The sequence below is a fragment of the Garra rufa genome, chromosome 25 (genome assembly GCF_049309525.1).
Source record: "Garra rufa chromosome 25, GarRuf1.0, whole genome shotgun sequence".
Taxonomy (NCBI): Eukaryota; Metazoa; Chordata; class Actinopteri; order Cypriniformes; family Cyprinidae; genus Garra; species Garra rufa.
In genome coordinates, this window is record NC_133385.1 from 25,912,780 (window position 1) to 25,940,455 (window position 27,676).

Consider the following 27,676-nt stretch of genomic DNA (forward strand, 5'->3'; position numbering starts at 1 on the left):
AAAATATATCAGTGCATTTGTTTTGTCTCAAGATGCACACTAATATCCATATTGTGACTCCTATTTTTCACCTTCAAATTCAAGATGTTAAAATAATAATCAAGACTTTTGTCATGACATTTAAGACATTTTAAGACTTTAAAAGGCAACTGGGTCTTTTAATTAGAAAAAAAAAAAAAAAAAAAAGAGATAGTAAAGTAAAATAATTAAATACTAAATTAAAATAATATAATAGTAAAATAAATAAATAAAATAATAATAAAGTTGTTTCTGTATCATAATTTATCTATCCCCAAATTGAAGACCTTAAAAAGACATTTTAAGAAAATAAAGTAAAAATTAAAAAAAGTAATTTTTCCCTCCACGCCTTCAAATTCAAGACCTTAAAATGATAATTAAGATAATTAAGAGTTTTGTTATGGCTGTAAAGACATGTTAAGACTTAAAAGGCAATAGGCATTTTTTTTTTATTAAAAAATAAAGAAAAGAAAATAGCTCAAGAAAAAGAAAAATGAAAACAAACACAAACGTTTTTATAAACTCATTAATTTGTCAACCTTAAAATTCAAGACTTCAAAATGTTAATCAAGAGTTTTGTTATGGCTTTTAAGACATTTTAAGACTTTAAAAGGCAACTGGCTATTTAAAAAAAAACCGCTCAAGAAAAAGCAAAGAGATAATAATAAAGAAAAATAGAGAGATTTAACACCTAGAACAAAAGTTTGACAACCTCTATAGTAGTATTTCTAATTCACTGAGCGGAACAACTAAAAACCGTTGTTAAATGGAGTTGTTCAGGGGTCCAAGATGGGTTTGATTTCCCTATACACCAATTTAATGAGTCAAACCTGCGGCTATTGTTGACGTTCATAACCTTTTTCTTTTAAAAAACGGAAAAAGTGCAGAGACGTGGCTTTGCCTGACTCCCACGGCTTCTGAAGAAAGCTTTTAAAGGTCTAAATGAAGCAAAAACAGCAAAAAAATAATAAAAAGGACAAATAAAAAAATAACGTTTCTGTATCATGATTGCTATTTTTGAACTTTTGAAGTTGAAGACCTCAAAGTGATAATTTTTGTCATGGCCGTTAAGACATTTTAAGACTTAAAAAGACAATTGGCTATTTTAATTACTAAAAAAAAAATCAGCTTAAAAAATAAATAAATAAACAAACAAACAAAAAAGATTTAATAAACTCATAATTCTATATCATGATTCCTATTTTTAGGCTTTTAAATTCAAGACCTTAAAATGATAATTAAGATTTTTTTAATGGAATTTGAAATACCTTTAAGACTTAAATAAAAAACAGCTCAAGAAAAAGAAAAAGTGATAATAACATAACATTTAATAAAAAAAAAATTCAAGACCTTAAAATGAAGATTTTTACGATTCTTTAAGACTTTAAAAGACAATTGGCTCTTTTATTAATAAAAAAACAGCTCAAGAAACAGAAAAAGTCATAATAATATAATAACATAAAAAAATAAAGAAATTCAAGACCTAAAAATTAAGATTTTTAAGATTCTTTAAGACTTTAAAAGGCAATTGGCTCTTTTATTAATAAAAAAGATCGAAAACAGCTCAAGAAAAAGTGATAATGTAATAAAATTACAAAATTAAAAAAATTCAAGACCTTGAAAGGAAGATTTTTAAGATTCTTTAAAGACTTTAAAAGGCAATTGGCTCTTTTATTAATAATAAAAAAAACAGCTCAAGAAAAAGAGAAAGTGATAATAATATAATACAATTTTAAAAAATCAACAAATTCAAGACCTTAAAATGAAGATTTTTAAGATTCTTTAAGACTAAAAGACATTTGGCTCTTTTATTAATTAAAAAAAACAGCTCAAGAAAAAGTAAAAGTGAAACTAATATAAAACAATTTAAAAAATCAATAAATTCAAGACCTTAAAATGAAGATTTTTAAGATTCTTTAAGACTTTAAAAGACAATAGGCTTTTTTATTAATTTAAAAAAGAACAAAAACAGCTCAAGAAAAAGAAAAAGTTATAATAATACAATAAAATTAAAAACTTCAAGACCTTAAAATGAAGATTTTTAAGATTCTTTAAGACTTTAAAAGACAATTGGCTCGTTTATTAATAAAAAGAACAAAAACAGAAAAAGTGACAATAACCCAATAAAATTAAAAAATTCAAGAAATTCAAGACCTTAAAATGAAGATTTTTAAGATTCTTTAAGACTGGCTCTTTTATTAAAAATGAAAACAAAGCAGCTCAAGAAAAAAAGAAAAAGTGATAATACAGTAAAATAATTTGAAAAAAATTTAAAATAATAATGTTTCTGTATAATGTTTCATATTTTCCCTTATTTTTAAAATGATAATTAATTGTTTTTTTAATGGATTTTAAGATTTTAAAAGGCATCTTGCATCTTTTATTATTAATAAATTAAGAGTTTAATTAAGAGACATTTTAAAACTTAAAAGACTTAGGCTACTTTCTAAAAAAACGGTTAAAGAAAAAACAGCTGAAGAAAATAGAGAGATATAACACTTAGAACAAAAGTTTTTCTAATTCACTGAGCGGAACAACTAAAAACCTTGATTAAATGGAGTCGTTAAGGAGTCAAACCTGCGGCTACTGTTGACGTTCATATCCATTTTCTCTTAAAAAACGGAAAAAGTGCAGAGACACCTCTGTGACTGACTCCCACGGCTTCTGAAGGAAACTTTTAAAGGTCTAAATAAGGCAAATTAGGAAAAAGCTGAGTTGCAGAACACACTTTGTTTATCAAATACAATCTCCACCTACGCGTGCATTCATAGAAACACATACATACACTCAAAACAGGAAACAGTTTGTTTACACATCAAGCTGCATTGACCCGAGCGCACACCGACCTGCAGGCTTCTAGTATTTATGAGCCTCACGTTAACAAGCTGGAAAACACTGACAGTGAAAGTGCTAGCGCGAAAGAAAAGAAAGACCCTCGCTCTCACCTCCACCTACGATCTGAAATGCTGTAAAACACTTTCCACAGACAGGCCCGCCGCGCCGCCTCACCTCAGTCAACAGAGGAGCCGTTGTCACCATCAACAATAACAGCCACGCACTCATTCATCACATTTCCCTATTCTCCCGCTGATGATCAATGTTTCCACGGCCAAATTTAACACAGTAACCTTCGTAATTGCGCTCTGAGGCTGCAAGGTTTATTTTCAGAGCGTCAGACGTCTGGCAGTGGTGGAAAAATCAATGTGCCATCACACCCTACTGATATGCAAAGCAAGTGTGAGAATTATGGGAAGCAATTACTCACAATTTCTCGACAACATGTACATTGAGTATGTGTCTGTGTTTTAGTTATTAAAGCACTTTTTAGTTATTAACTGCAATATGAACTTAAATGTGCATATACAGGTGTATATTAAATGCTATAACACATTTATGAATACAATATACATTAATAAGTACAATAAATAAATATAACATAATAATTTAAAACATTCATGAAAATTCTGTAAAATATTGTAATGGCATGCGCAACAGAAAGTATGATTTCGTTATATAAATACGTATAATGAAAATAAAATTATATATACAATATAATATAATTCTAAATAAAATACATCAACTATAATAATAATAAATTATGATTTAATTTACATTGTGTTAAAAAGCAGAAATAAAATAATAAAAAGCTAAACAATTATTATTAACAACAACAATAACTTTATTCATATATTATTACAATTATTTAATTTAAACTTTAAATTATATCTAAATATAATAATAATAATAATAATAATAATAATAATAATAATAATAATAGTAATAGTAATAATAATAATAATTTAATTTTCAAACAGAGATAAAATAATAAAAAACTAAACTATTTTTATTATTAACAATATAATTGATCCTGTTTATTATATCATTATTTAGATTTTTTTCCTTTTAAGATTTAAATGACATTTTATTTAAATTATATTTTATTATAAATATACAATTATTTATATTTAAATTGTTTAATTATATATACTTATATATATATAATTTTCCCAAAACAAACTACGGAATAAATAAACACACACACACACACACACACACACACACACACACACACACACAGAATAGAATAAATATATAAAATAAAATACAATGTAAAAGCAATATTATTTTTATTATTATTATTATTATAAATGATGATTTAATTTCCACTGTGTTAAAAAAAAGCTCAAATAAAATAACAAAATAATAAAATTATTTCATTTAAGAATTAAATTATATATTATTTCTATTTAAATATAAAATTACTTACATTTACATTATTTAATTATATGGACTTTTTTTTCCAAATCTTTAGGAACAGAACAAAACAGAATAAGTATATAAAATAAAGTAATAATAATATAATATATGAATAATAATAACAACAACAATAATAATAATAATAATAATAATAATAATAATAATAATAATAAATAATAATCAATTATTTAATATACACTTAGTTAAAAGCAGAAATAAAATAATAAAAAATAAACAATTATTATTAACAACAAAAACATTATAATACTTAATATTTATTCTATAATTATTCACATTTTTATTTAATTTATGATTTAAATGACATAACCTTTCAAAATGTATTTTATTATAAATATACAATTATTTCATTTAAACTATTTAAATATATAGACTTTTCTCCAAAAAAACTTGAATAGAATAGAACAAATATTTAAAATAAAATGCGATGTAAATAAAATATATTTGAATAATAATAATAATAATAATAATAATAATAATAATAATAATAAATGATGATGACGATTTCATTTCCATTGTGTTAAAAGGCAGAAATAAAGTAATACTTTTTTATAATTATTATTATTAACAGCAACAATATAATTAAAAAGCTTGAGATTATTAATTAATTAATTAATTAATATTTTAATTAATATTAATATTAAAATTATAATATTACATTTAATAATCACTATTAAATTATGTATCTAATAATAATTACATTAAACCATTAAATGTAAATCACATAAATTATCACATAAATTATGCTATTTACCCAGCCCAAACATATTATATTATATTATATTATATTTGCCTAGCATACATTATTTTATTTTGTCTAGAGACACATATGGAACCAACACATGCTGTCATGTCTAAACAACTTGATAAATGCACATCCTCAACTGAATCCATTGCTGATCTATGAAGCTTTGCTAAAGACAGGTTAAAGAGGACTGCTGACATTCTTGGACATAATCAGTCCCATCCATCATGCCTGCCAATAGAGACACAGCATCCACACAACAACATATGTGTGTGTTTGTTTGTTTGTGTGTGTGTGTGCTGCATTATTCAAGCGCTCCTTACCACTGCTTCCACAGGTGCTCTTCAGGTACACACCACACACACACCTAGTTGCGTTCCCTCATACTGAGTCTTCAGCATGCAGCCGATTACCTCATAGACCTACAAAGCCATAGACACACAGCTGCAGGTCTAGCAATCCCAAGGAATTCTGGGATACAAGCCTAGTGATGAAAATAAGACTCAGGACGTGTCACGCAGTGCTCATTCACCCATGTGTGCTTTAACAAGGCCAGACTGAGGGTTTACAAAACTCTGTGCTGCTTTCTATAAGAGCCTCTCTATGAAACGCACACCAACCACAAACAAGGAGGCTTTCAAACCGTCTCATGACTCGCTTTCTACTTCATGCAAAGTTGTTTTATTGAATGGGTCCCAATGAATCATCAAAGCAATACTGCAGGTTCAAATTAAGTTCTACTGACAGAATTTGTGGCGGTTGTTGACTACTATTTTTTTTGTTTTGTTTTTTCCAACTATACTAGCAAACATATGAATAAGAACCATGTTTTTTGGACATACTGTGTCAGTGTTGTTTGTTTTGGACCTGTACCATAGTAATACCATGCTATAGTTTGAAATACAATGGCGTAACATGTAAAAAAAATATGGTCAGTAACAAAATACCATGGTATTACCATGTGACCATAAACAACAAAAATACTGATTTCTCGATTTCAATCAATTCTCCCAAGAAATTAATTAGTCTAGCCTCTTTTCATTTAATGAAGGGATTATTAGCGCCTTGCATCAAATAAATCGCAATGAGCAAAAGCAATCTGAAAGTGCTGCAATGTTCCCACGTTTCCTCATAAATCGCTTATGTAGTTACAGCATCAGATGATTAAGATAGATCAAATAAATGAGTGTAATTACAGCTCCAGCGCTTGCTCATCTGGCTGTGATATGGTGTGTTTTTGTGTAATGTCGAGGGTCTCTGCGTGTCGTGCAGATGCTCAAAGCTTCTGATGATCAGAGGAACTTGCTTCTGTGTGTATTTGATTGCCACAACAAAACACATCAGCTGTGAGCTAGAGAGAGACAGAGAGACGCAGTGAAAAACAGGCTGCGGTAAAACCACAATAGCCTGTTTACTGTTTGGTAACACTTCGAAACCAGTCCAGAGATCATGAAGATAACTTAAATCGTCACTACCTCGAGACTTCTGCATGGTGGATAATAAATTGTCTGAAAACTCCTCAAAAATGCATTAAAAGAGTGACCTAAATATTTGGGCCAGTAAACAAACATCTAAAAACCACCAAAAACATTAAAAAACACTCAAACAACTTTTTACCTAACAGCTGTTCATTCTCAAAGAATGGATGTATAACATTTAAAGTACTGCAGTTAGAAATAACTGAAGACAGAGAAAGAAAGAAAGAAAGAAAGAAAGAAAGAAAGAAAGAAAGAAAGAAAGAAAGAAAGAAAGAAAGAAAGAAAGAAAGAAAGAAAGAAAGAAAGAAAGAAAGAAAGAAAGAAAGAAAGAAAGAAAGAAAGAAAGAAAGAAAGAAAGAAAGAAAGAAACTTTGTGCCCATGGAGATTACAAAGCAATATTGACATATAATAATAATTATTTAAAACAACAACACTATTATTATTAATTTCCATTTTTAAATAAAAAAGTAATAAGATAAAATTAAACATATAATAAATAAATTTCATTACATTATTATATTAGAATATACATTTTTTTAGAACAACAACATTAATATTATTTTTAACATAAATATACAAATAGTAATATAATAATCACTATTTAGAATTTTTTTTATTAAATATTATTAAATATTAAAAATAGAAAAATATATTATTATTTATATTCTTTAAAAATAGTAATAAAATAAGATAAATTAATCATTTATAAATATAATCGTTATAATTAGAACAATTATTTACAACAAAAGTTGTTTTATTATTATTATTATTATTATTATTATTAATAATAATATTTCCATTCTTTAAATAAAAATACAAATATTAACAATAAAACATTTAATAAAACATCAATAAAGCATCAATATTTATAACTATATAATCAAACATTATTATTATTCTTATTATCATTATTATTTCCATTCTTTACATAAAAAAATATATATAAATTATAATTATTATTAATATTATTATTTTAAAAAGTAATAAAATAACATGATAAATTAATAATAATAATTTATAAATATAATTGTTATATTAGAAGAACTATTATTAGAAGAATTATTTTTATTATTTCAATTCTTTAAATAAAAAAATACAAATATTAACAATAAAACATACAATAAAACATCAGTATTTATAACTATAATCAAACATTATTATTATTACCATTATTTTTCCATTCTTTACATAAAAATAAAAAATAATATTATAAATTATAATTATTTAGAAAAGCAAAAACAATATTATTATTAGAAGTAGTAGTAGTAGTATTATAAAAATAGTAATAAAAAATAAAATAATCATTTATAAATATAATCCTTACATGAGAACAATTATTTACAAAGATAATAATAATAATTTTTATTCTTTAAATAAAAATGTAAATATTAATAAAATAAGATAAATGTATAATAATAAAATAAATAATAATAATAATAATAATAATAATTATTATTATTATTTCATATATTTTAATAAATAATATAATATTATAAATAATATTAAAATAAAAAAGTTAATAAAATAAAATGATTAATTACATTGATAATAGCATTTTACCATGATTTTACATTTTAAGTTTAAAAAAAAAGTTTAAAAGGCAAAAAATAATAATTAAACATCTATCATAAAAAACAATAGCAGCCAACGACCACTGAGAAGAACTTTATAAAATTATTTATAATGATGATGATGTTGATGATAATAATTAGTAAGCTTTACATTAATTTCAATTCTAATAATAAAATGACAACAACTAATACTACTACTACATCTATGATTATTAAATTTACATTGTGTTAAAAAGCAGAAATACTATCATTAATAAATAATAAATAATAATAATAATAATAAATAATTTAGTTAATAATAAATAACTAAACATATTTAATGAAATAGTTTTGAAAACTGTTTTGAAATAGTGTACAGAGGTACACTATTTGCCATTAGTATATTCCCTACTTTGTTCCTAGTATTCCATTTAAACTGTTTAATTTCCATTGTGTTAAAATGGAAATAATAGTGGCTAAAAATTACTCAGATGAACTTGGTGTTTGCAGCAACACCCATAAAATCTCAATCACAAGGATTTTCTTTCATTTTCCTCTGAAAATGTAAAATCTAGTTTGAAACCGCAATGAAACTGCTGATAATTGCTAGCCGTTAATTGCAGCTAAATTGCAATTATCAACTTGAATCCCTGTAGACATGCTTACAGGCAATACGCTTCTAGCTGCACATTGTTTATAGCAGTGTAGGCTTTGTTTGCAGTGCTGGCTGACGTGAAGTTTTAACTGAGACTAAAGTGCTCCTACAGCACTATTTCCACCAAACATGATCCAATAACACTGGTGCCTCCTACTTATGAATATTCATGAAGTGGGCGTGGTCTGTTGATGAGCGCAAATGTGTTAGAAGACAAAGCTAATAACAATCAGCTGATGAAAGTATGGAGTCACAATATACCAGGACATTCACAGAGACACATGAAAGGACACGGCCTGATTTGAATCCAGAAGATCTCTAGAGGACGAGGATATGTGTCAGCAAAAACTGTGCTAGTTGTCCTCAAAACAGATGGCTTTTTACTAAACCATTCGACCATCAAAACATGGCAGTCTTAAAAATCAACATATCTAATCCAAAACTGAATAATGTGTAAAGCCTCGGAATCTGTTGCTCCTCATGTTAGCATGCTAACATCTAGAAGCCTGTTGCCATCGCTGTTAGACGGCAGATTCCCAAATGACGGCTAATTACAGGCACCTAATTTATCCGTGTTCATGGCTGCTGTGAGACAAATCAGAAAACACTAAAGCGTAGAGGGATTTGAAAGAAGAATCAGCACCCTCCTGTGAAACTACGCCTCCTTTATATTTAGCAACAAGCCCGAGAAGATTCAGTCTCTCAGACCTAGTTAGAAAGAAACACTCTTCTGTTTAAAAGAAGACTCAAAAGAGCGATCAAAAAACAAGATGGAGAAAGGCAAGTCACAATTTTCCCTAAACACTTTGCAGTTCGAAATCAAGGCTAATCACCAACTGCTAAATTTCGAAATGATTAGGGATTAAATCCTCTATCTATCTATCTATCTATCTATCTATCTATCTATCTATCTATCTATCTATCTATCTATCTATCTATCTATCTATCTATCTATCTATCTATCTATCTATCTATCTATCCTATAGTATTATTAGTATTTTAAAAAACTTTTGCCCGCCAGGTGAAACGGTGTAATCAATGGCTGGGAATGATTTCTGAAAGATCATGTGACACTGAAGACTGGTGTAATGTTGCTGAAAAGTTAGCTTTTGAATCACAGGAGTAATATATATATATAATCACAGGTAATCACAGCGTATATATACTGCCATATCGCACGGCTACGAGTGTGATATTGTGCTTATACAACAGTTTGAAGGCAGGAGTTTGTAAATACATTCAATACGGATTCAAATTTCACAGTTTAACAGCTGAGCCCAAGCCTCCGTTACTAATTCGAAAACGTCACTTTAGAACTAGTAACGGAAAAACACTGAGTTGCTTCATTGAAAGCTTATTTTATTACTGTATTAAAAGCTCACTTTTTATGTGGAGTAGAGAATAAAATGAGAGATAAACTGACTGAGCGAATGTGATTACCTGCATCTGATACAGCATTCATTCTTCAGCTCAAACTCATATTCACAATAAAACATTAGTTTGAATGTCGGCTGAGGAAAGCAATATCTTTGTCGTACTATCCTTTCATCTGTTAAGGGTGATTTCCAATGACGGCGCTGCTCAGTCGATTTGTTGGCTGTGTCTTACAAATTGTTGTTGCAATTAAAAATACCTTCCTTGTTTACAACCGTGTTTCAGTGTCTTTTAATATAAAAGGCTTTTGTCGCCATCTAATGGCGGAGTAATGTAACAAAAATCACTATCACAAACACACAGTTTCTCAATACTATTAAATACTGCTATTATTTATATAAAATATTAGTATTAAATAATAATATTAAATAAACAACAACAACAGCCATTATAAAAGTATCTATCTATCTATCTATCTATCTATCTATCTATCTATCTATCTATCTATCTATCTATCTATCTATCTATCTATCTATCTATCTATCCTATCGTATTATTAGTATTTTAAAAAACCTTTGCCCGCCAGGTGAAATGGTGTAATCAATGGCTGGGAATGATTTCTGAAAGATCATGTGACACTGAAGACTGGTGTAATGTTGCTGAAAAGTTCGCTTTTGAATCACAGGAGTAATAAATATATAATCACAGGTAATCACAGCGTGCCGATATACAGCCATATCGCATGGCTACGAGTGTGATATTGTGTTTAAACAACATTTTGAAGGTTGAAGGTCATTAAATATGGATTCAAATCTAAATTTCACAGTTTAACAGCTGAGCCCAAGCCTCTGTTACTTATTCGAAAGCGTCACTTTAGAACTAGTAACAAAAAACATTCATTTAAACCTTATTGTATTACTGTATTAAAAGCTCACTTTTTATGTGGAGTAGAGTATTATGAGAGATAAACTGACTGAGCGAATGTGATTACCTGCATTCATTCTTCAGCTCAATCTCATATTCACAATAAAACATTAGTTTGAATGTTGGCTGAGGAAAGCGATATCTTTGTCATACTATCCTTTCATCTGTTAAGGGTGATTTCCAATGACAGCGCTGCACAGTCGATTTGCTAGCTGCGTCTTACAAACTGTTGTTGCAATTAAAAATAACTTCCTTGTTTACAACCCTGTTTCAGTCTCTTTTAATATAAAAGTCTTTACTGCTGACTCACTCATAAAAACAATCTCTTGTCGCCATCTAATGGCAGAATAACGTAATGAAAATCAACATCACGAACACACAAAGTTTCTCAATACTATTAAATGCTGCTATTATTTATATAAGCCCTCTGAAGTGTGTCTTTTTTACGGGAGTAGGGCATTTCTGTCTCTTTTAAGCATTTTGGACTCCCTTGGCGAAGGGAATGACTGACGAAATGAAATAAATATTTCTTCTGATTAATGTTATTTTATTTATTTATTTACTATTAAGCTTTTAAACTAAACATGCTTAAACTTGCTTACACTACCGTCTATAATATTTCTATCACTGACGAAAAATATTTAGTATTACATTAAAATAAAGACAAATTTAATCAGCCTATTCTACTTAAGTTTGTATGTGAAGTCCAAATCAACTCCAACTTTGCTTTAATATGCATCGCAAGAGTTCCTAACTGAAGATCACATGATCACAAACGGAAATTACTTCCTCGAGGTGACCATGCAATGTTCCCTTCACTAATGGACTTCTGGAAGGGCCCTTCGTGAAGGGATTAGTGCCCTTTGAAGGGTGCAAAAAAGCCATTTGGAATTCACCCTGAATAATAATATTAAATAAACAACAACAACAACAGTGATCATAAAAGTTGCTAGGCAATTCAGTCAAAAGCACAAAGGCAACGCTCTGATATGCAGGATTTAATTTTACGTAAAATATAACGTGATGAGATTTTGCCCTCAGCCAGAACTATTTGCTCTGGAACAAATAATAGATTAATGAGACTAACAACTATCCGTTAGGTTTACCCTAAACTAATTATATTGTTTAACCACTATAGAGTCAGCGGTAAATTCCAGAAGATCTGGTCGAGGTAAGGCTGCTCTAGGCGGGTTCGTGAGCCTCTTATTTGAAGTCTAAACAGGTATTCTCAACTCAAACTCTTCTCAAATTCTTAAAACTACATTCCGTAACACAAAGACAGTATTATTTATAAAATGATAACGGATTTTGCCATGACACTCACTGTGAGAAATACCACAAGCGGAATGATACAAACCGTGAAATGGTTGGAGTTCTGCTATCACTGGAAAATCGCACTCCTCTCAGCCAATAAGTTTAGAGGACTAAAATCCAGGCTAATGTTTGAGTTTGTACATTGAATTTGAACTAAAATATCGAAATGAAGGTCTTAAACACATGCGTCCTATGTCTTGTTAAACATCTTAGCTCATCTCAGATGTGAATGAGTCTCGATGGGCCGGGCCTCATGGGTTCACCACACCCTCGTAACCTGCGACTGCACACCTGGGAGGTGTGTGTGTTTTGTTTTGCTGACTAATATCCCAGCTGCTTGAAGCATCTCGATATGTCTACTAGCCCAAAACAAACACTACAGTACATACTCAGTGTTTTCCTCACTATACAGCTGGCCTTTTGTTCGTGGAAAACGATCGCGTAAGCTGTTTCTCCACTTCCAGTAGATGTTGGGACGCATAATATTCCAATTGTCTGATTTAACACAACACACATTGTTCTCCACCAGTCAAGACAAACACATCAAAACCTGAAACAACTTTTAGTCGTCGTTAAGTCTCCTCAGAAGCATGTGTTGTGTGTTGAGATAGGTGAGGCAGTGCGGTATTACAGCCAGTGCCCACCGGATGCCAGGCACACCAGATGGAGCCTCCACACCCCTCTGCTGGGCTCAGTTTAGTGCCAGCTTTTCAAATTGGACTCTAATGTGCAATCTAATAAGGGTGATGACATAATATTTTCATCAGCTACTGCTAGTCTTGGTTTCGAAAAACAAATTCAAAACAAAACACAATTAAGTATGACATCATGTGGTTCTCAGAGTTGAATAAGAAATGAATAAGGCGCTAAAACATTTTCCAAGTATAAACAGAAAAGCTGTTATGAAAGCACTTTGCTTTATAGGATTCAGATGTTTAAAAAAGTAATAGTAATAAAAATAATATTTAACAAAAATCAGTTTTTAAGACTATTATTATTATTATTATTATTATGGCCCACTTTCAATTCTTTAAATTATTTTATACTAAATAAAATAATAATTAAATATTATATCTTTATATAATGACATTATAATATATAATAAACGTAATTAAATATATACCTAAATGATATATTTATATTTCCAGTTTCATTCTAGCAATGCATTAGATTATTTATGATGTTATATTTATTTTTAATTATATATTTAATTATATATTTATTTTATATTATGACAGTATTGTGGTAATATAATCGTACAATAACACATTCTGCAACATTAAAAAAATTATAGTAGGATTCAGATGTGTGTGTGTGTGTGTGTGTGTGTGTGTGTATTCAGTTTTGTATCTATATATTCAGATTTTTATATACATATATTAACACTCAAATTTAGATATTCAGACTTGTATCTACATATTGCAATTTATATATTTAGAATTATAACTACAAATTCACAGTTTACATTTATATATTTAGAATTATAACTATATATTCAGATTAACTTTCTATATGATTTACATTTATATATTTAGACTTTTATCTTTATATTCTGAATTATACATACAGTATTTATAATATTTATGTGTGTGTGTGTGTGTGTGTGTGTGTGTGTGTGTGTGTGTGTGTGTGTGTGTGTGTGTGTGTGTGTGTGTGTGTGTGTGTGTGTGTATTATACATTTATTATAAGATTTTACATATGCCTGTGTACGTACATTTAAGCGCGTATTTGAGTTTTTAAATTATTTTATTATTTAATAATTATTTTATTTAATTATTTAATTTTTGGTCTTTTAAAACAATGGAAATTAAATCACCATCATTTATTATTATTATTCGATATTTAATATATTATTTATATTCATTATAAAATGTAATATATCTGATATTTATCATAGTATTTATTTATCATTGCATTTTTATATTTATTATAAAATTTAACATACTGTATGCCATATGTATATTTAAGTGTGTATTTAAGTTTTTTAATTATATAATTTTGTTTTTTAACACAATGGAAATTAAATCACCATAATTTATTATTATTTTTGTTATTATTATTATTATTAGATATTTATTATATTATTTACATTTATTATGTTATTTACATTTATAAATTTATTATAACATTTTTAAATATGCCTGTGTGTGTAAATTTAAATGCGTATTTGATTTTTCAAATATTTCAATTATTTAAATTTTTTAAATTATTTTGTTTTTGTTTTTGCTTTTTAACACAATGTAAAATAAAACACCATAATTTATTATTATTATTATCAGTTATTTATTATATTATTTACATTTATTATAAAATTTAACATATGCCTGTTTACGTACATTTAAGTGCATATTTGATTTTTTTATATTTACCTACCTAATTATTTTTATTATTTTAATTATTTTATTTCTGTTTTTTAACACAATGAAAATTAAATCACCATAATTTATTATTATTATTATTATTATTATTATTATTATTATTAATAATTGATTTTTTTGCCACTTTTTTCACTCTTTATTATTTTTAGTATAAAATAAAATATTTTTAGTAAAATAAAAATAAAACATCACTATATAATTTATATTACATATAATTAATATAACTATTTAGACATTTTTAAATATATAAGTACTGACACATTTACAGTTTAGTTGCCTTCTCACAATCTAATTTATTATTTATAAATATGTACCTATTATTAATGATAATGATATGCAACAATGCAATCTTACAGTAACATGTTCTGAGTTCTGAGTCTTCAGTGTAATTTTTCCAATCTAATTAAATAAAACAAAACCTGTTTGTCACCTCAACAAAATCAAATGTGTGTGGAAATGACAAGCCACGCAACATTAAACACAGTTGTGAATAAGCCATGTTTTCTCTGTGGCAGTGTTTGGTGTGTCCTTGCGTTCTCAGGAACAGATTCTTCACAGAGACAGGTCTTCACAGACACCAGACTCATTCACACTTCAGTTTACACATCTGTCATGTGGTTTAACACATCACTGCATGCGCCGTGACTAAATAGGGGCTTATTTTCATGGCCTCAAATCAGAGAACCCATCTGCCTTCATCAATACAAATATAAACTATTGATATATCACTTGATAGCCAAGTTACAGTTTTGTGTGTTAATTTTGAGGTTAACATCTACACTGAAAATTATTTGCGAAGGATTATGTGACACTGATGTGACTGGAATAACAGCTGCTGAAAATTCAGCTGTGCATTACAGGAATAAATTATTATTTTATTTTGAGCCACTTTCATTCTGACAATTTTTTTTCCATTAATAATAATGGTAACACGGTAACATAAGGTACATTAGTTAACTACTTAAGTTACCATGAACTAAGAACGAACAGCGTTTATTGATTTTAGTTAATGTTAATTTCAGCATTTACTAATGCATTATTAAAATCAGAAGTTGAGTTTGTTAACATTGCGCTGTGAACTAACATGAACAAACAATGAACGACTGTATTGTTATAAACTAACATTAACAAAGATTAATAAATAGTGTAATAAGTGTATTGTTCATCATTCCTTCATGTTAGTTAATACATCAACTAATAACTAATGTTTATAAATGACACCTTATTGTAAAGTGTTACCAAAAATAAATAAATTTAATCATTTATTTATAATTGCCAGAATAAAACATTACATATCATTATATAACGCTAGTATAATATATGATAAATATATAATTCAGTATATATTTTTATATTTAATTATACATCTAATGATATATTTATACTTAAAGTTGTCGTTCTGGCTATGCGTTTTGTTATTTACAGTTTTTTTTAACCTAACTTATTTTCAAATAATATATAATAAAAAATAAATAATAATATATTTATGTTACATTATGACAATATTATAGTATAAAATTATTGTAACATTCTGAGATTATATTGTAACTGAAAAGAAATGACTTTTTTTTAAGTATCATTATAAACAAAACAAAAAAGGTATTTATGAAACCAATGTGGACTTTAGAATTATTATTACTATTAGATTATTGTTTTATTTATTTATTATTTATTTATCTATTTATTATTGTTTTACAATTATTATTGTTTTACAATTATTATAAATATAAATAAATTATTTATTTATATTATACAAATAATTAAATAAAATACCAAATTAAAACTAAAACAAAACTACATAAAACAAAACATAACATCTTATTATATAATAGAAATTAGAAAATAATCAAATAGAAATTAGTGTTGTGAATCTATTTCCTCAAAATATTCATGTGAATTTCAATAATAAGAATTCTAAAATATTGCTAATGTGAAATAACCAACATGCAATTTTTCTTTCAGTAAAAATAACAAAACCTGTTAATTAAAATATCAAACAGTTATTTCAAGTCTAATATTATTTTACCATATTGCTGTTTTTACTGTATTTTTGAACAAATATATCAAAAATATATATATTTTTTTTAAACCTACAAACTGGTAGTTTATATATATATATATATATATATATATATATATATATATATATATATATATATGTATATATATATATATGTATATATATATATATATATATATATATGTATGCTCCTAAAACTTATAAAAAAATAAACTCCTACCAGATACATGCAAAAATAAATTATTAAATTAATTAATTAATAAAAAAAACAGTTTAATTATTTCTCTTCTTTGGAAAATAGATAAAAAAAATTATTGATGACTCATCCTGCACTATACACAGATTTTTATCGAATCAAAAGATTCCTAGAATGAGAATGTCCCGAATGTTTTAAAGTCAAAATATCCCCCAAAATATTTTATTGTATGAATATCTGAACATGTAATACATAAAAAAAGAAAAAAATCTCAAAACTGCGTGATATAAACTCGCAATTGCAAGTTATAAAGTCTGAATTGTGAGATATAAACTCGCAATTGCAAGTTATAAAGTCAGAACTGTAAGATATAAACTCACAAATCTGACTTTTTTCTCATAATTGCATGCTTTAAACTGACGTTTCTTTTCAGAAAAAAATGACTTTTTTTCAAATCTGACTTTTTTTTCTCAGAATTGCGTGATATAAACTCGCAATTGCGAGTTACAAAGTCAGAATTGTGAGATATAAACTCGCAAATCTGACACTTCTTCTCAGAATTGCGTGATATAAACTCGTAATTGCCAGTTATTGAGTCAGAATTGCAAGATATAAAATCACAATTGATTTTTTTTTTAGTATTGCGTGATATAAACACAATTGCATGTTATAAAATCAGAATTGCGTGACATAAACTCACAATATAAACTCGCAAATCTGACATTTCTTCTCAGAATTGCGTGACGAAACTCGTAATTGCGAGTTCTAAAGTCAGAATTGAGATATAAACTTGCAAATCTGACTTTTTCAGAACTGCATGACATAAACTCAACTGTGAGTTAAAAAGTCAGAACGGTGAGATATGAACTCACAAATCAGTTTTTTTCTCAGAATTGCATGCTTTAAACTGACTTTTTTTTTCAAATCTGATTTTTTTTCTCAGAATTGGGTGATATAAACTCACAATTCTGATTTTTTTTTAGAATTGCGTGATATAAACACAATTGCATGTTATAAAGTCAGAATTGCGTGACATAAACTCACAATTCTGACTTTTTTTCTCAACATTGCGCGTTTATATCTCACAATTCTGACATTTTAATAAGCAATTGCGAGTTAAGTTGTGATATAAACTCACTCAGTCTTTTTTGCTATTTTTTATCACACAATTCTGACTTAATTTTTTCACAGTTGTGATATAAGTTGTGATATAACTCACAGTTGTGATATACGCCTTAAGCTGTGATATAAACTCACAATCAGTCTTTTTGTGCTATTTTTTATCCCGCAATTCTGACTTAATTTCTCACAACTGTGAGTTTCTATCATGCAATTCTGAGAAAAAAAGTTATTACGATGCGAGAGGACTTCTACACTAGAGGAAGCATAATTATGGACTAGTATTTTGGCCAGAAGTGATGGTTTAATTGAAATTGAAAAAAAGAAAATGCTAATACAACACACTCACACAAAAAGAGTACATTTGTTATATATCCGATCCCTGTCACTCTCCCCACTCACCACTCTGACTGTTTCTAATGGGACTGCATTTCCCAGAAACTCTTGCCTAGGAATCAATTATGGACTCCTCCCATTTCCTCTCAGGAGGGCTATTTAAGCTGCACACTCACACACACACACATGACTGAGTATTGTATGTTTGTTAGCCTTGAGTGTATTCCTAGTTTCTTTCCATGTTCCTTGTTTCCTAGTTTCCCAGTTTCCTTGCCTTTGTGTTTTTGACCTTGGACAATTTACCTTGTTTCTGATTGTTTGCTGCCTGCCCTTATCATTGCCTGTTTATCTGGATTACTTCTTTGCCTTCCCTCTGCCATCATTGTTTGCTCACCTGTTTAGACTATGCCTTATCTAACAAACAACTCCACTGTCATGTCCCCACGTTACAACATTCAAGTCGTCAAAATTTAGCACTGTAAAGAACCACAAGGATTCAATTGAAACACATGCTGGCAGGACGTGTTCTTTGGTTTTTAATGGATGATGAACTCATTTATTATCTTTGTGGGCTTCAATTCAAGTCCCGGATAAACAGCGCGTCACGTGTGAGTTAAGTGTACAGACAGACAGCGATGGGGATTCAGATGTGACATCTTGTTCCAGCCTGATGTCATGATGTCTGGTCTCAACACTTGTTCTCTGATGAGGTAAGAGGCTTATTCAGTACACTGAGTCTGCGGTGCATTCGCCAAACCAGATATATTATGATAATTTGCACAGCTGTGAACTGAAAACCTCTTTTGAATTGCCTTTACAGGACAATGCTGCCATACAAACTGAGTCTAAAATGGCTAAAAGGTCAACAAAAGCAGCATCTGACAATAAAATGGATTTAAAAAAATGAATCACTCTAAACACTCTCAAATCACACTTTCAAAGAGTACGGATGGCTCAGAAGTGCATTAAAATTCATGAATGGTGTAAAAATACGGTGTTTTCATAGATATATCACTGTTTTCATCTAAAAATATCTTAAGTCCACAATTAAAAACTCAAAACTTGATGAAATTAAAGTATAGCATGCTAAGCTGAATACATTGCATTGTGGGACAATAATTAAATACAATATATTATTAGATTTATGTTATTTTAATATTAATAATAATAGTGGTAGTAGTAATTCATTATAGTACTTATAAATGTATGATTATTATTGTAATTACATATTTATTTATATGTATTAAAATAGTAATTTAGTGTATAATAATAATGAATCAATCAAACTGTTAAATAAAATATTACTGTATTTATTTAAAATATTTTTTAAAAAAATCTTTCACATTTTTAAATAACTGTGGCAACTGGAATGGTTTGATTTATGAATGAATCATTCTGGTTTTGTGAACTAAATCAACTGATTAACTGAACATATCTGACTTTAAAAGATTAAGTGATTTATAAATCAGAAAACACAATGCAATTTCTCTATTTGTTGAGTCAGTAATTTGAACTCAAGAAACAGATCAGACCAATTTGTGAGTCATTTAGGCGGTTTGATCAACTGATTCATTAAAAAGATTTGACTCAAAAGAATAATTCATTTACAAATTGGGCAACACAACAACACAACTTCTCTAAAAAACACAATTGTTAAGATTTTCAGTGAACAAAAAAAAAAAAAAAATTACCAGTATTCAAATTCATTTTAAGCACATATAAAAAAACACATTATATATTATTTAGCACGACTGTAACCACCTAAATCAATGTTTTTGACAAATCCTGGTAATTTACCATAGAAACATTATGTTTTTTAACATTTATGACTGTTATAGTGCCAGCTGTGGTCCAATCTCCTTAAAACTTTGCATGCTTGTTTTGTGAAGTTTTGAGTTTTCGTTTAGGCTTTATAGGCATTTGGAGTATATTTGGACAGGTCCCTTTTCTAAACGACCCCGTTATAGCTTCCCAAAGGGTAAATTCCAACATTATTTTGATCAGTATTGACCTAGAGAGTCCAGAGAATTGCACTGCAGTGTTTTTTACTAGACTGAGCGAGAAACCTAGGACTAGTCTGCAAAAGTCGTTTTTTTTTTTTTTTTTTTTTACATTTTACGGTGGTTCTAGAGTCAAAATTGTTCGAAAATTCTCACAGACCTTTAGGGCCATTAGTCAAACAGGCCCACCAAGTTTCGTTCCGATTTACCTCTGTTTAGCTTGTTTAATAGGTACTCAAAGTTCATGTTTTTGGAGACATGCAAATATCCTTATAGCCACTTGTCACATTTTGTACCAAGATGTGCGTACCAATTTACATGTCGATAGGACAAATGAATAGGGTTGCATAGTTATGGCCATGTTTATGTTTTTTCCTTCTTATAGCACCACAAAGTGGCCAAACTCAGCTCTTACATAGCGTTGTGAGTTTGGTGGAGATATCTCATTCCGTTTAAAAGTTATAGCCATTTTTAAACTGCGCCCCTTTTGAACTTTTTGGTTTCCCTTTGAGAAAAGAGGGTCGATATGCCAACTTTTTGAGAATTATTGATATTCACTCTACATAAAATATTCCTGCCCTGGTTTGGTTCCGATTGGGTGAAAAACCTAGGACTAGTTTGCAAAAGTAGGTTTTTCAAAAAATGCTAAATTTGTGATGGACGAATCCAAAGCATGTGTTTTGTTTGCCGTAAGTCAAGGATTCCAATGACACTCGAGCCTGAGACAAACGGTTTAGAAGTTGTGAGCGATTTCTTACTTTTGATCGCTGTAGCGCCCCTGTCAGGCCAATTGGAGCGAGTCTTGGTGATGTTGTAGACGGTGGGAGTACTTCCTTCCCCCCAAGTTTCAAGTCTCTACGACTAACGGTTTGGTCTGCACGATAAGTTTTATGTGAAGATTGCTGATCTTTGGCCATTTAAACAATTACAATACACGCTTTTTTATAATTACAAAAGGCAATAATAGAAAGTGTTAAGGTCCACTATGTTGAACAATTCCAGTATTAGTTCCCTATTCAGTGAAAAGAAATCATTAAAGGAACACTCCACTTTTTTTGGAAATAGGCTCATTCTCCAGCTCCCCCCGAGATAATAAGTTGATTTTTACCGTTTTGAAATCCATTCAGCCGTTCTCTTGTTCTGGCGATATCACTTTTAGCATAGCTTAGCATAAATCATTGAATCCTATTAGACCAGTAGCATCGCGTTCAAAAATGACCAACGACTTTCGATATTTGTCCTATTTAAAACTTGACTCTTCTGTAGTTATATTGTGTACTAAGACCAGCAGAAATGTAAAGCAGCGGTTTTCTAGGCTGATAAGATTAGGAACTACACTCCCATTCCGGCGTAATAGTCGAGGAAGTTTGCTGCCGTAACATGGCCGAAGCAGGCGCATTTATATCACACAGCGCCTGAAATTAGATCCCAGCTAGGTAACTTCCAATGTGACCGGTGCTAAGTTTGTGTAATTCCGGTTGTTGCAGCTGTCAGAGTTGCAGCTGGTAAATTGTTAGTGGCTGGATTTACCTGTGTGTGATTAGCTATGGTTATGTGCATTGTAAGGGGCTGTGATAGTAAGTCGAAGACGTAATCTACTACCATCTTTCATAGAATTCCCACGAAAAAAAAAGCAATTTCGACTAATGAATCAATGGCTGGCTGCTCTGAACATAGATCTCAAAACACCATTAGAAACGATCAAGAAATGGCGTGTTTGCTCCGAGAATTTTGAACCAGATGACTATTTGGATAGTTTTACCGATACTACAGCACGGCGTCTAAAGGACACGGCGATCCCAACAATCTTCAAACTAACGTTACAGACAGAACAACAAGGAGCATCGCCCATGGCTGTAAGTGAAACATGATTAATTGCTAACGTTACCTGTAAAATGCAACCCCTGACGACTAGGTTTGGGCGAACAGTTGGCTTAGTATTTGCTATGACCAAATTCCATGTGTGATTGCAAAAGAAAGTTATTGCGAACAGTCAGTGGTGTTTTAAAGTCAGTTTTGAGTAAAAGTGTACATCATGAATGTAAGCCTGAAAATGCAAACTGACAGTATGCATTTAAAATCTTTATATTATATAATGTAGCAGGAATAACTTACTCTTGCGACAGCTGGCCATTAGGTCCACTCGGCGTGTGACGTTTTTTCTAGTTTATTTTGTCAAACCGGAAAAAAAATCGACTATTGCAGGATGCAGCATTGCATCCAAGTCCTCAGATGTTGCGACCTGACACTTCCTCATCAGGTAGATCCACCCTTGCCATCGATGGCAATACCTAGTCCCACTCGCGACAACACAGGCACTCACTTTTAGTTGGCATGGGTTGGCAAGCCCCACCAGCGCGAATCTGCTCTCCTCATCCCTTCTGTCCCAGGCAGTTCAGACACACTTTCTTGTCTTTCGCGTACCAAAACCTTAGCTTCAGTGAATTCTGGTTCAAATTGATACGGTTTAGGATCTGCACCAAAGTAAATATCTTCTAAATCGTCTCTCACAAATGTCTCCATGGCGAGGAACGCTGTCTGTGCTGTGCATGCACGTTGGATATGCTGACGGAAGTAAACATTTGCACATGTGCTGTGTGGTATTACTGCGCCTGCTTCGGTCATGTTACGGCAGCAAACTTCCTTGACTATTACGCCGGAATGGGAGTGTAGTTCCTAATCTTATCGGCCTAGAAAACCGCATCTTTACATTTCCGCTGGTCTTAGTACGCGATATAACTACAGAAGAGTCAAGTTTTAAATAGGACAAATATCGAAACTCGTTGGTCATTTTTGAACGTGATGCTACTGGTCTAATAGGATTCAATGATTTATGCTAAGCTATGCTAAAAGTGATATCGCCAGAACAGGAGAACGGCTGAATGAATTTCAAAACAGTAAAAATCAACTTATTAACTCGGGGGGAGTTGGAGAATGAGCCTATTTCCAAAAAAAGTGGAGTGTTCCTTTAAAGAGATGAAATGGATATCAACCACAAACACATGCCTTATTATTGCAGACATATGTTCCAGAATGTTATACACACCCTGGAGTTTGTCAAGCTAAAGAGCTACGGTTACACTGGACACTGATCCGCAGTCACGGGATGTGCTTCTGCTGTCGGAACCTGCTCGAAAGCAGCAGATTCAATGACTGAATTTCAATGCAGGGTAAAAAAGGCTATTCAGCCTCTGAATCAATCACTCACTTCCCATCTCTCCTTCTCCAGCCACAATGCTAAGCTTGTGTGTATGTGTGTGGGTATGGATGCAAAAGCCGGACGGAAGTATGGGAAAGAGGATACGTACCGGATCTGCTGAAGGCTCAAGCCATTATCAAGAGCATTTCAATTTGTTGGGTTATAACTCCAGTCATAAAACGTACAAGCAAACAATTGATTCAAACCTTTCAGTGTTCATTATTTCACAGCCACTGTTAGATAATTATCAGGATTCCATTAAAGGAAATGAGAATATTTAAACGGACAGTCTATCATTTACTCGATGTATGACTTTCTTTTTCTGTGAAACACAAATGAAGATTTTTTAAATGATGTGCTGGCTGCGCTTTATATCTATTATATCTCATGTTTAGCCACTATAGACACATCAGATTTAGCGGCAAATTCCAGAAGATCTTGCCGAGGTAAGGCTGCTCTCAGCGGGTTCATGAGCGCTGAAACCATTGAAGCAAATTTTCAAATAGACGTTATTTTTATTAGCAAACCACCATATTTGAAGTCTAAAAAAGTACATTCTCACCTTTAAACTCTTAAAACTACATTCCGTGACACAAAAACACTATTTTTTATAAAACAGCTGTTCCCAATGAATCAGAGTAATTAGGATGCTTTAGAACAGCTTGGACTATTTGGAATGGTATAGAACTTTGGATTTTCCCATAGACTGACAGTTTGCAAAGGGTATGAATAATTTTGGACATGCCACTTTTTGTTCAAATGTAAATAAAAGCTGAGAAATATTTTTTTTTCACAATGATGCCTCCTGTACAGCGTCTTATTATCTTTTGAAGCCTGTGTCATTTCCGGTCAAAAAAATATATAGACATTTTTTCGTGAAAAATAGCGTATATTTTTTATGTGCTAGCTGGTTGCTCTTTTCTGTTACAATGGATGTGAAGTCAAGCTTTTATGCTTTAGAAAGGATGCAAAACCACTATAAAAATATCATAAAAAGACTTTATATGACTACATGCACTATATTTACATTCATACAATAGTTCCGTGTGAGAAAGATTGAAATTCACATAATATTTTCCTCATAATCTTCTTTTAGAGTGTTCTATAGAATTTGTTCATTAATCATACAAAGGTCTGGTGCCCATCCACTGCCATTATAGGGCTGGCAGACTGCACCGTTTTTAGTTAAAAAACTGTGTTCTGCTGAAGAAACTAAGTGACCTACATCTTGGATGCCCTGGGGGTAAGCAGATAAACATCAAATTTTAATTTTTGGGTGAACTATCCCTTTAATATTATAATTAATTAAGATATAATTAATGTATTTTATAATGTCAGATTTATTTAGATTTACTTAAAATGAATTATATTTCATAAAGGAGCAAATTTCAGATCTGGCCAAGGTAAGGCTGCACTCGACGCCCTGGAGCTCACATCTCCGAAAACACTGACAAAAATTTTCAAATAGGCCTTATCTTTATTAACAAACCACATATTTGAAGTCTAAACAATCACTTTATCACCTAAAACTCTTAAAACTACTTTCCGTGACACAAAAACAATATTTTTCATAAAATTATAGTGGATTTGGGCGTCCACATGACACTCGCTGTGAGAAATACCACGAACAGAGTGAAATAGTTGGAGTTCTGTTATCACTAGAATGTTGCACTCCTCTCGGCCAATCAGATTCGAGGAACAGAAAGAACTGTTGTAGAATTGTTTTTCTGTGAATAACAGTGTATAGATGTTGGTCCCTTTATCATATCAAAAGATGCAGTATATAGAGCATAAGTAGTCATATTAACTACGGGTTTTTGTCCTTTTGAAGCGTTAATCTTAATTCACTTCCATTAAACTGAAAACAGGATATTCCTCAAAAATTCACCTTTTGTGTTCCACTCTAGAAAGATTTGGAACAATGAGTGCTATGACATAATTTTATTTTATAGTTCTTTAACACAGAACCAAGCATTTTGGCTGAAAATTCTGGCAGAATGATGAAGAACTGCTTTGAAATGAGTGATTAGCCTCTACTAGCTGAAAAAAACATCTATCTGCATGCTTGATTCCTTTTCACAACTGTGGCATTTGAGGAAATGGTTTCATTAATTTTAGATGGGTTTATTAATGCGAGTTCGTCCAACACATTAGTTTCAATGTGCAGTTCGGCACAAATATTCCCAAAGATCAATGAGGTCGGCTGCGGTGAATCTATCTCGCCTCTCGCGTGAGGAATTAGACGACTGACTTTGGCGGGTTCAGGTCAAATCTTTTCAGATGGAAACAACGAGTGGGGTTAAGAGTTGTGAGGAAAGCGCTTTTCGTCACCCTCCTCCTTCTCTTTCTAACTTCGGCTCTGACGCCTCGACTTGTGAGGCGCGTGAAGGCATCTCGGGATGTCTGCAGCCACCAGTCAGACCCATCTAGGCGTTTAAGTGTTTGCTCCAGCAGCTGACAGAAAGCTCAAAAATCCAGTTCTTACGGCAGCAGCAGATGCTGCAGCCAGCAACAGGCGTCTAAACAAACCTGATGGAGAGAGATAGGCGTTGAAGGCGCAAATGTGCAATTGGAGGCCAGCAAATCGAGCTTAATGCAGCATTACTGGCTTACACTTCAGCTTGTGTTGACTTTAGCATGCCTATATTATTCATGAGACATTCACAAGTTGACAAAGACATATTCACTTTTCAAAATAAACATTCCAAAAGGGGGTTTTCACAGCAATGTCACTGAAAAACCATTTTTGGGTTCTCCATTTTTGTGTTCCTCAACCATTTTTGGGAAATTAGTATGAAGTACGAAAGTTTCTTAATGGAACCACTGATTCCAAATAAAAACCTTTATTTTAAAGAGTTTTGGTATATTACGGCTGAACCACTGATGTCACATGGACTATTTTAACGATGTCCTTAATACTTTTCTGGGACTTGAACGTAGTGCTCTAAAGATGAACGAAGGTCTTATGGGTTTAGAAAGACATGAGAGTGAGTAATTATTGACCGAATTGTAATTTTTGGGTGAACTATGCCTTTAAATTATTTGTGAAATTAGTAAGCTGGCCAATTTCAATTGTCTCAATACTCTCTCCATTTTACAAAGACTTGGGGATATCTGGGATGCGAAAAGTATAGAATATGCGATATACGTAAAATGATGTACAGAAATGGCTCATGGGGGGTAATTACTTTTGCACCAGATCGAAACTTACAAAAAAGGCTACAAAAAAGGTCAACTGGTTGAAAACGGGCTGCAGACACCAAATTTATATATATTTTGCCTTTTCAACAAAAGAACAGCACAAAAAGTAGATGGAAACTCGGATTTCATCAAAAATATCTTAATTTGTGTTCTGAAGATGATTGAAGGCCTTACAGGTTTGTAATGATATGAAGGTGAGAATTTAATGACAGAATTTCCATTTTTGGGTGAACTATCCCTTTAAATTGTTTGTGGAATTAGTAAGCAGTAAGCTGGTCAATTTCAATTGTCTCAATACTCTCTCTCTCTGTTTTACAAAGACTTGGGAATATCTGGGATGCGAAAAGTAGAGAATTTGCTATTATGTACAGAAATGGCTCAGGGGGTGATTACTTTTGCACTACATCAAAACTCTCCGAAAGAGGCTACAAAAAAGGCCTATTGGTTGGAAACAGGCTGCAGACACCAAATTTAAAAAAAAAGATTTTTATGCACTATTGCTTTTTTGACAAAAGAGCAGCACAAAAAAAGTGGATGGAAATTGGGATTTCATCCAAAATATCTTAATTTGTGTTCTGAAGATGAACAAAGGTCTTGCAAGTTTTGGAACAACATGAGGGTGAGTAATTAATGACAGAATTTTCATTTTTGAGTGAACTATCCCTTGAAATTATTTGTGAAACTAGTAAACTGGTCAATCTCAATACTCTCTCCATTTTACAAAGACTTGAAAATATCTGGGATGCGAATAGTAGAGAATATACGATATGCATACAATTATGTACAGAAATGGCTCATGGGGGGTAATTACTTTTGCACCAGACCGAAACTTACAAAAAAGGCTACAAAAAAAGCCAACTGGTTTGAAACAGGATGCAGACACCAAATTTCG

The 27,676-nt window shown here is 30.7% G+C and overlaps 1 protein-coding gene across 1 annotated transcript in view; it reads right to left on the reverse strand.

Annotated features, from left to right (window-relative positions):
• Positions 1-27,676, reverse strand: part of otud7a (OTU deubiquitinase 7A) — a 132,703-nt gene that overhangs the window by 83,892 nt on the left and 21,135 nt on the right. The window lies entirely within an intron of this gene.